Here is a 12,235-nt window from a genome sequence, read left to right on the forward strand (position 1 = left end):
AAATAAGACTTACTCATAAAAGACATTCCTTGTGGACAGACAACTCATGCTGAAAAGCTTGTGAATTCCAGAATTCTTCAGGCAATACTTCCATTGGCTAGTCTCTCTGGCCCAAGTTTACAATGTTATCTGATCATCACAAAAAAGGTGACTAAGAATGCATTTTAAAAAGAGTTTGGATAATTTTGGATTTGCAGTGATGACAACGAAGAGCTTTAGTAGGTTATATTATCCCTCTAGATGTGTAGACAAGAGGATTAAGTACTAAAAAAAAGTTTCCAGCAAAACATGCATGGTTATATAATTAAGAGGGCAGCCTTAGCCTACAAACAAAAATTTCCAAACAGCACACAGTGAAAAAATGCAGCCATAAGTCTACTTAAAGGGCTTCTTCATTCAGGCTTGCAAACATAGCATTGTCTTTGTCAATTTGTCTGTAGTCCGTTCTGGTAGGTGACATTGTTCTTGAGTACTAATCAATTGATGTCTCCGTGCCATCTGGCATTTTGTTGCTAAGCACAGCTGCAACACTGTAAGGTGAAGTGTGAGTGGCAAGAAGCAGGGTTTGTGTTCATCACGATGTCAGAGTCCAGACTACGCAGTCAATAAATCTTTGGTATGCCAGGCTTATCCTACCAAATGAAGAAATGCCTTGGCAATGCATTGCAGAAAATATGATGAAAAGTAATCATTCCAATGAGATTTTGAAGATCTTGCTTTATGTAGAGTGACCTCTAAGAAAGGATACTGTTCTTTACTTGGGACTGAATATTTAAAACTTATTAACATCTATATCACTACATAAAAAGATGGTACTGAAAACTCTGAGTTCTTATTTGCTTCTTTACCACTTAGTTACGTTTAATATCTCTCACTGACTCATTTTCATTTATCAGTAGGGGCCTATATTACTTGTTTTTAAACTTCTGAGAGTAAAAGGCAGCATGCAGGGAAAACGGGCATATACTAGGAGTGTCCCAGAGAAACGTAATACAAGTCTTCAATTCCAGGAAATGGGGTCCCATTAAATATTGTAACATTCAAGTAAAAACTTCAGTTCTTATCAAAATGTTTTCAAAATACTACTAATTGTTTGCTTTCAGAACATCATAAATAATCAGCTGTTGTTAAGCTTGGGGTGGTGAAATTTTACGCAAATCTTTCTCAAAGCAATAACAGTAAGGTGTTGATTTCAGTGATTAGTACTCGTGCATTAGATCAATAGTCACATTGTAACCTATACATTCCATGAAGTTTCTCTTTGCAATTATGTTTCGTAATACCACAATCGGCATTCCTACCACCTCAGGAATATGCCTGACTGTTCAAGAATATCTTGAATTTGATCTTCCAAATCTCCTATTGCATTCCTTAGACAAAAGACACCTGACTGACCTTCAAATAAATTGCTGCATTGAGTGTATCCAGCTGGAATAGAAGGTGTTCAGAAAACACCTTCGGGAAAGGTACTGACAAATTCCCGTGGTAGATAACCACCTGTAACAGTTGAAGGTTTCAAAGGTATCCCCAGTGCTGGGAAACATTTCTTGTTTAAAAAAAAAAATGTAGTTTCTCTTTCTAACAATGAAACTCTTAGAAAAAAAGGCACACTGTACATATAAACAGTTTTGAGTAAATTGCTCTATATGTTTTATAGATTATACATTCAGACAACTACCAAATTTTTATACAGTATTTACTGTATGCCAAGGAATTTGCAAGATGCTGAGAATACAAAGATAAAATTATGTTCACTTAATAAACTCAAATACAAGAGGGTGCCCCAAGAAAATTAACTTAAGAAACTATGGTAAGGTATTTACTCTGAAACCAAGCCCTCTCTTTTTTTCCCTGACCACTTACCCTGGCCTATTCAGATGTTTTAACTGAAGTAATCAATGAGTACAACATTCACTTCAAAATGACTGTTTATTTGAGTGATATCAAAGGGAGGAGAAATAGAAATAGACTAAGCACCCGTCCTTTGATTTTCACATCCTCGCTTCAAAAGTAATATATTCTTGTGATATGGCCATCTTTCCTCAAGATCGTGGTGACTGCCCTTAACTGTGGTTGTGTTTGCTCCTGTACTTGGACGTTGCTACTTCTGGAAATCCTCCACTGACAGGTATCATAACAGAAACAGGGGCATTTCTCACTTTTGTAAGACCAAGTGTGAAGAGTGGCACTAATCATTATTGGTGCTACAATTTTATTGTGCTTTGGGAAATAGAGTATGATTAGCAACAGAAATAAAAACAATTTCTGGTTATTTACATTTATAAACTATAAAATAGAGCAATGTAACAATATGATAATTTATTACATGCTTTCCATGCATCACTTCATGTGATTTTTCCCAAAATCAAATAAAATAGACAGAACAGAAGTACATAGTCTCTGCTGAAGGCTCTTTGGGTCTTTTGTATGCCTAGTGATACAGATTTGCATAAACTTATACATCCTTAAGTTTAAAAATTACTGCATAAAAATAAGTTAGATATGTGTAATCTATTTGTAGAAGAACACTTTGTAAGGTTACAAATAGGTTTGTCCTTTCATATTATGTTTCTTGGGATTTGTAGCACTAATTTATGTTTTATGTCACATTGATTATTTAAACAGAGCCAGAAATTTGACATCAGAGGAATGATTACACAGAGAAGAACTAAAGTGCCACCTGATGGGTTTAGGGAAGAAATCAAAGGTAGAACCATTGCTTGGAGGCAGCAAATTATTTTAAGTCTTCTTGTGGCCAAAACAAGCTTCTCCATATTTAAGAATATACTCTAAATAAATTTCCTTTATATGGTCAAATTATTCTGTGAATGTGATCACCAAATATGAACAGACTGAAAAACAATATTAAGATGCAGATGGTACTAGGACATGGTAAGATTAATTATTATTTGCCTGATTATATTTAGTAACTGCGTAATGCCCCAGCAATCCGGCACTTTGCTAAATGTCAGGCTATCTTGGCATCCCATTCGTACTCCAGTTGCACAACAAAGGTGAATCTCAACAGTTTACATTGTGCCTTTTGCCTCTCTTTCTCCCTACTCTCTCCAAAAATAAGATTTAAATACTGGTATTTGAAAAGTCATCCCGAGGTGATAAAAATAAAGTTGTTTTTTTTTTTTTTTCTAAAAAGTAGACAGAGGAATCTGGAAATACTGCAAAGAGGATGAAGGGAAAAAAGACCTAGGAGACAGAAGTTAAGGGGAAAAAGGCTGAGGAGGGATGGCCCTGGGAATGAAGGCACCATCCTGCCGGGGAAGATGCCACCAGTGGCTTTTTTTTAACCCTTGTCTCAGAAGTCCCTGTATGACTCCAAAATGTGCTTTTATAATTATCAAAATTATTTTATATGAAGTTTATTTTTATTGAAACATGTTATATGCAAATTAGGAAATTTTTCAAATTATGGAAATGAAGAAAGCAAAAGGTTACAATTTCCCACCTCAGAAATATAGTAGCATAACTGTTTTATTTTATAGCCCATAAATCTCTGTCTTTTCCATCTCAGGCCTCGCTCTGCATATTTTGCAGCCAGTGTCTCTCTACTACTCACACACACACACACACACACACACACACACACACACACACTCACATTCACACACACATTTGCTCAAGAATCATTGAAAAACAATGCTAGTCCGTTCTAACAATCTCAAGGATTCTCAGGAGACATTTAAACCTCACTGCAAACATCACCCTTCCAAAAGTCTTTCTTATGCACACAATTCCACAACATTTGTACTCTTTAGGGCAGCTCCCCAAAGCACTCCCCTTCCTGTTAGCTCTTTCACCTTACCCACCCTAAAATCTCCTAGCTCCACTTCTTCAAACTACAACTTCTTTTTTTTCTTTTTGTTGTCTTTAACTTATTTTGCCATGAAGTTTGTATTATTTTAATAAGATCAAATGGGTAGCTTTTCCTCTTTCCAGTTCTCTAAACCAGTTAACACAAGCTAAAATCTCATCAGATCACCTGAGCATGAGGTTCAGGAATTTTTTAACTACTCCATCTGGTGATATATAAATAGTGATTATAGGATTACAGGAACAATAGTTTTGCATTACAGAAAACTAGAAAACAGAGAGAAGCAAACATTTAGAAAGTAAATATTATATATGCTGTCTATGCAGCAACAACCACCATTAATATCTTAATGCTTATCCTTTCAAATCTTTGTGTGTGTGTCTGTGTGTGTGCACAAACCACAATGGCATCATATTTTCATAGTGTTCTGTGACCCATTTCTTTTAATCAAGAATTTCCACCATAATTATTCTCATCTAATGTAACACCAGTAATTACTCAGATTTTCAAAACTGACCCCCAAAATATCCTTTCTGATATTCGAACCCATTTCTAGTCTGCACCATGCACTGCATCTGATTATGTCCCTTATGTGTTTCACAGTCTTATGTAACTGAACTTTCTTCACTGTTTTTTTGAAATGACCAGGCCTGACCATCCCACTTTTTGTCTGGTTACTTCATTGTGATATCATTTATTTTTTCATTTATTTTCTTTATTTCATATGAAGTATAAGTCATATCTTAAAGCTTGATGATAAAACAAACAACTTAAAAATTTTTAGGTAAAGTATGTACTGTTCTATGCCCAGTATTCCATTGATCCCACCATCCATGATGTTAAATTTGAACCCCCTGCTTAAATTATGAAATTCTGAATGTAATATGTGTGGTTCCTCAGGAATATCAAATATCCAGTTCTTCATCAATCATACATCTAATGATTTTGATATCAATTGTTAATTCTTGCCTGACTCAATATGTTCATCAGGGTTTGTCAAATTTTTGTTTCTAGCATATTATTCATTCTCCATTTATTGGTTGCCCTTTTTAAAGTTAAAGTTGTCCCTCAATAACGGAGCTATTTAATTTGTGTTCTATTTGTTAAACTGCTGATTGAACTCACTTACATCTACTGCCAGAGAGCAGGTAGATTTCCATAGATCTTAGGGATAAAAAATTATAAAGACTGCAAATAATACTGAAATAATTCAGAAAAAAATAATAGGCACATATGTGTCCATACACATATATTATCCCATACATATATATGAAGAAAGAGAGAATGATATTGAAAATGGGTCAAAATATTAACCTGTGAATCTGGGTAAAGGTATCTGAGAGTTCTTTACACAGTTTTGAAACTTTCCCATATATTTGAAATTACATCTAAGTAAAAGTTACATTTCAGAAAACTAATAAACACTTGACAATATATAGTTGTGGGGCACCTGGGTGGCTCAGTCAATTAAGCGTCCAACTCTTGATTTCAGTTCAGGTCAAAATCTCAGAGTCCTGGGACTGAGCTCTGTGTCAGGCTCCATGCTCATCAAAATTCTCTCTCCCTCTCCCTCCGTCCCCCCCCAAATAAATAAATTAAAAAAAAGAAAAAAGAAAATACATAGTTGATCATAGCAATAAGCAAATGAATTAAACATAGTAATATTTTGTCACGTGAAATGGGAAAATAATAATCTATTTTCTTTTGAGCATTATAAAAGAAACATTTTCTTAAATTGCAATGGAAATATAAATTGATAATATTTTGTGGAGGTAGTTGGTCATATATATCTTAGTCATAAAGCATGCATTATTTTTGAACAATTCTGATTTAAGTAATTATCCCATGAAAAATAAGAAATATATAAAAATATTTACAATTGTTATGTCCATTTTGATATTATTATTCCCATGATAAATTTAAAGTAATCTACCTATAAAACAAAAATGAGTTAGTAAAATCATAATACATCCATAGAAATGATTAAAATACAGGTAATAAAATTAAGTTGAAGAGAAATATTTGATAGCATCAGTTATATGAAAGCCTACTACAAAATATTATATTTGACATATTTCCAAATTAGCTTAAATTTAAAGATGTAATTGCACATGACTAGATAGAAGGAAAAAGATAAACCATACATATGATAGGGTAACAATTTCCTGAGGAGCCCAGCCCTGGGACTCTGCCTCTTAGTGTGGTCTGTGAACATCCCTAATCAGCCTCACATAGGTGGCTAATTTATTTCATTATTTTTTAATTTTTTATTTAAATTCAATGTAGTTACCACATAGTGTATTACTAGTTTCAGAGGTAGAATTTAGTGATTCATTAGTTGCATACAACACCCAGTGCTCATCACATTGAGTCCCCTTCCTTAATGCCCATCACCCAGTTACCCCATTCCTCCACCCTTCTCCCCTCCAGCAACCCTCAGTTTGTGTCCTATAGTTCAGCATATCTTATGGTTTGTAGGAGGCTAGTTTAGAAGACCACTGCAGGTCTACTAGAGCCAAAGTCCAGGATGGGGTCCAGGAATCAGGATTTTTAGAGCCCTTGGATTGATTCTGTGGCATGTTAATGTACAGTTTTTCTGAAAGTAAAACTCTAGGATTAATCAAATGTTTAGCAAGAGTAAATTTAAGCCAATTCAGTAAATCAGATTATAAACAAAGAAGGGTGCTGCTGCTTTTCTCCCTTTCTTCATGCTTAAAACAATGAGTTTTTCTTCTTTGCTCAACCACTGTGTGATTTAGTTTCAGAGTGTATTTCCTCACTTTGATTCTCCTGCCCTTGCAATTTCCGTGAAAATCAGTTTGGTACCACATATCCTCAGAAGCCATGGATTTTTTCTTGATTTTAATTATCTTCTTAGAGTCTAGTGTTCGAGATTCTAACCAAACTGTTGGTGCCTATAAACCTCTCTCCAGAACTCCTTTACACAAACTCCCTATATACCCATATAAATAGCACAGGGCTACTTCAGACTCCCCATCATTCAGTCTTCCTTAACTCCAAAAGATCTTTGTTGCATCTCTAACCACCTGCAGGCAGTTAGCTGCCACCACACTCTTCGATAATTTTGTTGTTTGCCGTGCTGGACCCACCTCTAAAATCTGTCCAGAAATCAACATTTAAACACCTGTCACACCCAGGTATGAATGTATAGTCTCTTAGCTCCAGAGACTTCATCAGATTTATTCTGATTAAGATTTCCCCTTTTTGCCAGAATAGTTGGAAACAGTCTATGGAGGATCTCAGAATATTGCAAAAAAAAAAAAAAATTACTTTGTACTAGTCATATTCAGTTATTCCACATATGGGAAAATAAGAAAATAAGCAAAAGTTACACCTAAATATCCATACACAAAAATGCCAATTGTAATAGTGCTTACATAAAAAAAATATTAGAAAGTACTTTTATTACCTGTATGATTTTTTGGCAAGTTACTTAAACACTTTGTGGCTAAATTTCCTCAACTGTAAAATAGGGATAATGATTATACTTATTTGAAAGGTGGCTTCGAGTTTTCAATCAGTTAATATATTTAAAGTGCTTAGCACAGCGTTTGCAAACAGTAGTTATTAGCTAAAAATATTATCATAAAAATAACAAATAGTGCAATAAATTATGGTATACTCACTATAATACATCACTCAGTCATTAAAATATTTAATAAAAATTAATATGATGAAATAAAATAAAAACAGGAAACAAGATTATGATACCTATTTGACTATTGTTATATATAACTCTATAATTATGTACATACATTTTTAGAAGGCTAGAATGAAATGCAACAAATGATCTTTTTCACCTCTGTCATATGTAAAATGTGGAAATACACTTTTTTGTAATCCATATTTCCTTTAGAGAAGGTATTATTCTTGTCAAAAAAACCCACAGAGGATTAATAAAAGATTAGGGCATCTTGGGGCATCAATATGCCTAAGGAAGACTAATGTATAATATGGGATTTGTATTTCCCACCCTTTCAAATCTCTTTGAATGCTGCTCTCTCGAAAACAACCAGCCCAATGGTAACTAAGTTACAATAAAAGCTTAAAAGCAAAAAGCCACCATGATAGGCTAACTGAAAATGAGCATAGAGTTGAGACCATAATGGTTGTCTTGCCTGAGCTTGGGCATATATGGCTGCAAAACCTGAGCAGTGTTAATGTGTCAAGAGTCTTGTGGTATTTTAGCAATGCCACTTAAGAGGCATACCCTACCCAACAGTTAACAGCATGATCTTAATCATCCAGGGTGTCAGGGAGCAGAGTAACACTTCCCTAACCCTGAAACAAGACTCTCACGGCCTTGGACCTACATGGGCTGCTGGATATATGTTAAAAAAAAAAAAAAAAAAATGGTGATGTAAGTAAAAAGACAGCTGTTGTATGTTGAGGCACAAAGAAAGAGACACTCAAATAAAACAGGAGGAAAAACATGCACTGAAATAATGCATCAGATAATGTGGCATAGCTGAGAAATCAGAGAAAACAAACTAAAGGGGCAGTAGTAGCTAAAGGGGGTCCACTGAAGCCAAAGTGCTGAGCTGAGGAAAAACTGGCAGGTTTTGATATTGCTAGTCAGCCAATTCAAACATGGGTTAAAAAAAATCTGTTTGTAGCAGATTATTTTATTGTTTAGCTTCCTATTTAACGATGAAAAGGAAATATGTGTATATATGTGATATATTTTACATGGTGGTGAGTTGGTATTAGGAGCATGCAAAATGCTCTGCCAAAATTCACTAACACCAAAAACATCCCTTGACCAGTGCCGGATTTGAGAATAAGCCATACCAGCACGGAAACAGTGCAGCAGAGCTGTGTCGGAGAGAATTTTGACACTTGACACTTGTATACAAAATCACACTTACTAAACCAATGAACTCTCACCACTTTTTTTTTTTTTTTAAGATTTACTTATTTTAGAGAAAGAGAGCGCAAGCAGGAGGGGCAGAGAGAGAGGGAGAGAGAATCTCAAGTCGACTCCACGCCGCCTAGTGCGGAGCCCACAGCTCACGACCCTGAGACCAAGACCTGAGCTGAAAACCAAGAGTCGGATGCTTAACCAACTGCGCCACCCAGGCGCCCCAGAATGACTACATTTTAAACAGAAATGCCATCACTTTATAAAGCATTGCTTAATTGTCATTATACACCTTTTAAAAAACCCTTCCTCCTTTTAGATAGACCATGTATTTTGTAACTTTCGTGTGACTAGGTTGTCATCATATAAACTGTATTCTAAATGCATTACAAATCATTGTGATTGGGAGGTTTTTTTATCTCATAAATACCTCCTGAGTAGCAATTTTTGCAGAAAAGATATTTTTGAAGACCAAAGTGGCTATTACTTGGAAACAATTAACATGAAATGACATCAGACAGATCAAGTTAAAATGTTGATTCCAACCACTACTAGTGGTAGGATATCTAACAAGTTTCTTATCTTAATAAGCCTTAGCTCCTTCATCTGAAAAATATAGTTAATGATATTTAACTAATATATTTTTGGAATAAAGTAAAATAATTTATGTAACTGTAATTATAATGACTGGCACAAGGTAGTATCAATAACAAATGACAGTTCTTATATTTGCATGTTTGAAATTTTAGCACAATATTAAAAACAAAAACAGGTTTGCCTACAATTACATGCCTACTGATTAGTCCATAGTGAGCCAAAAAGTGAGAGATTTAAAAGTGAAAGCTATCATTTGAAGGAGATAAAGAATGTAACTGCGTTGAGAAATCAAGCGTTAGAAGTTTTTTTTTTCACTTTCCCAAATATATATTTCAAGGCAGATAAACCTGAAAGTTATAAATACATCTCTGAGAATTCACATTCTTTCAATTGACAAATGTATCTTTTTAAGAGTTTGGTGAAAATTATTCATTGTATTTTTGTCTTGACCAGAAAATTGTGGCTTCTCGTCACACTCGACTGCCTGCAGGACCCCTGACAGGAAATTACCAGTGCTGAGATTTATAGAACTTAAATAAGTATTGGGGCACAGGGCTTGGAAGGACATACATAACAGAGACATTCATTCAGTTAACGTAACTAATCTTTTGATTTGCGTGGCTTTAACTACAGAGTAATTATTTTGTTTCCAATTTTCTCGTTTGCACTCCTTTATAACTACGGGAAAGGCACAGGTTAAAGGTAAAAGAATTTCAATACCAAATTTCTTGAGAACCATGTGCACGTCTTTAAATCTTAAAATGAGCACCCCCCCAAAAAAATTTTATATTCTATAAAAACGGGAAAAGACCTTAAAAGATCTGGTAGTATTTAAAAAGGAAAACACATGCATTTTCTGTTCAGTTTCAGCTTCTGTTAAAGAAACTTCTGTGTCTTTTTTTTTCTTTCTTCAATCTGAAATGAGCGCCTGCAATCGTTTATAAAGCATGAATCTGGTAATACTTTTGTAAATGAATCACTATTGCATTCATACCATTAGCCTCTGAACAGATGTCAGAAAGTAAAGATTGGCTGCCTCTAGATCGAGTTGCGGCTGCCAACTCTCGCGAGCTTTGTCAGTAACAGTTGATTGTAATGTCAGTGCCTTCCAATTTACAGGCTGGGAGCAGCAGCTGCATACTGCGCTTCCCCGAAGTATTACACGATTTCCACTCCTTGCAAACTTTATCATCTTTGTTGCCGTGAGTCAGGTAAGCGGCTCTGAATTTACATGTTCGTGTAGAGATGCAACTTACTGAGAAGCTCATTCTGTAGGAGGATTGTTATCCCTTCACTGGTTTGCTGTGCCCCTTTGGTGCTCTGTGGAGAACAGTTATTGCCAATGGGACAGATGAAGCAAGCGAGCAGACACATGCATCAAATCTGCCTATTTTTCAAGGAACGCAAACTGAGTCCATTTAACTCCTGAGGAAAAAATGAATTTATTCAACTTTGTGTAGAGGACCGTAGCACTTGTGGAATCACTGTGATGTATCTTCTCAGTGCGCTCCCTAAAGGAAAACATTTTTATGCTGTATTTTACCCTTAAATGCACGATTCAGTGAATCTCTATCTCTCCTAAAAAGAGTAACAAAAGTGGTTTTTGCCAGTCTTACTCTATTTCTTTTTTCTTTCTTTCTTCTTCTTTTTTTTTTTTTAAGTGGCATGAAATGAATAGTTCTTTTATTGTCTGGCTTGAACAGGGTACTTAATCAACATTTTGTCATCTGAAACAATATCAATTGGCAAAGAATAAAGTCTAAGTTTCTTATATCTAAAAGAAAATTCTGTTTTCTAACTCGATATACCAACTTTTTCCCCTTGGTTCTAGTTGTCCTCTTTTTTTAAAATATGTGCATTTAAATTATAGCAAAATATTGTAAATTTGCTATTATTTCTATTATTATACAATCAATTAGCATATATAGATTTTCTGCTCATCCTACAGTCTTGTACACCTACCTTTATTTTGATGATATCAGTTCTTGTTTAATCAGAGAATTAAGCATTGAGTATAAAATGTGTGAATGATTAAAAGTAAACTGAAATGTGGATGAAATTATTTCATTGTTTATGATTTCTATTTATAATTCATTTTTTATTTCAAAAGTAGGCCTTCCAAATTTTTATGAACATATTATACAATAATAAACTCAACTAGGAGGTACTATCACTAGTCTGTATAATGTCTTCCATAATATAAACTATCTCATACTTATGATAAATATATTTCACTTATGTAAATAGTTACTTGTTTAAGGATGAGCATGAGTTTTTAAAGAGTGGCTTTATACTTTAAATGAACATCTTTAGAATTCTCTGTGAATTTGAAATAACATCACCTTTGAATGACAAATAAAATTGCTAATTGGATTTGCTAAGTTGTTTTATTTTCCTAGATTTGTTGTTTTATTGTTGTTTGTTTTTGATGTCCTGCTTCTTTAACTGTAAGAAAATGTTTGAGATCTATTCCACATTTCAGTTTTTAAAATATGAGCTAATAATATCTTAACAAGTCACATCTTGTTTATAAATTTGGTTTCTGCTCTGAGTCATTTTTTGATAATAATAACATATTTAAATTGTATGTTGTCTTCATATTAATGCTTTCATGCCAAAATCTGCTCATTCTTATAAAAACTATAGGACGTTAGAGAATTACAATTGAATAGATGTCAACCTAACACCAGTTTCAACTTTCAAAGAAGACCCAAGATCTCTCTAATATTAAATGTTTGAATTATTCGCATGATGAAAAGTTTGTGAATGTTCTTCCTGATTGAGGACAGATAAAGATCTTACACTCCTCATACCTAACATAATGTCTTCTATCTGTACACATTCTTTTAGGGACTGATGGGTATCTGAAGGATCCCTGAAAGACAGTGGTATAGTCTATTTATAAATAGACTTCCTCAGTTCCCCAC

General features: G+C 34.3%; 1 protein-coding gene and 1 long non-coding RNA gene across 3 annotated transcripts in view; one reads left to right on the forward strand and one right to left on the reverse strand.

Moving 5' to 3' along the window:
* Positions 1–12,235, reverse strand: part of LOC118520346 (uncharacterized) — a 593,589-nt gene that overhangs the window by 33,461 nt on the left and 547,893 nt on the right. The window lies entirely within an intron of this gene.
* Positions 10,400–12,235, forward strand: part of BCHE (butyrylcholinesterase) — a 61,160-nt gene continuing 59,324 nt past the window's right edge. For both annotated transcript variants that reach the window (XM_036082050.2, XM_078069579.1), the window contains exon 1: positions 10,400–10,519. The gene's annotated coding sequence lies outside the window, so the exon portion shown is untranslated. The remainder of the gene's footprint in view (positions 10,520–12,235) is intronic.

The sequence above is a fragment of the Halichoerus grypus genome, chromosome 1 (genome assembly GCF_964656455.1).
Source record: "Halichoerus grypus chromosome 1, mHalGry1.hap1.1, whole genome shotgun sequence".
NCBI classification, from domain to species: domain Eukaryota; kingdom Metazoa; phylum Chordata; class Mammalia; order Carnivora; family Phocidae; genus Halichoerus; species Halichoerus grypus.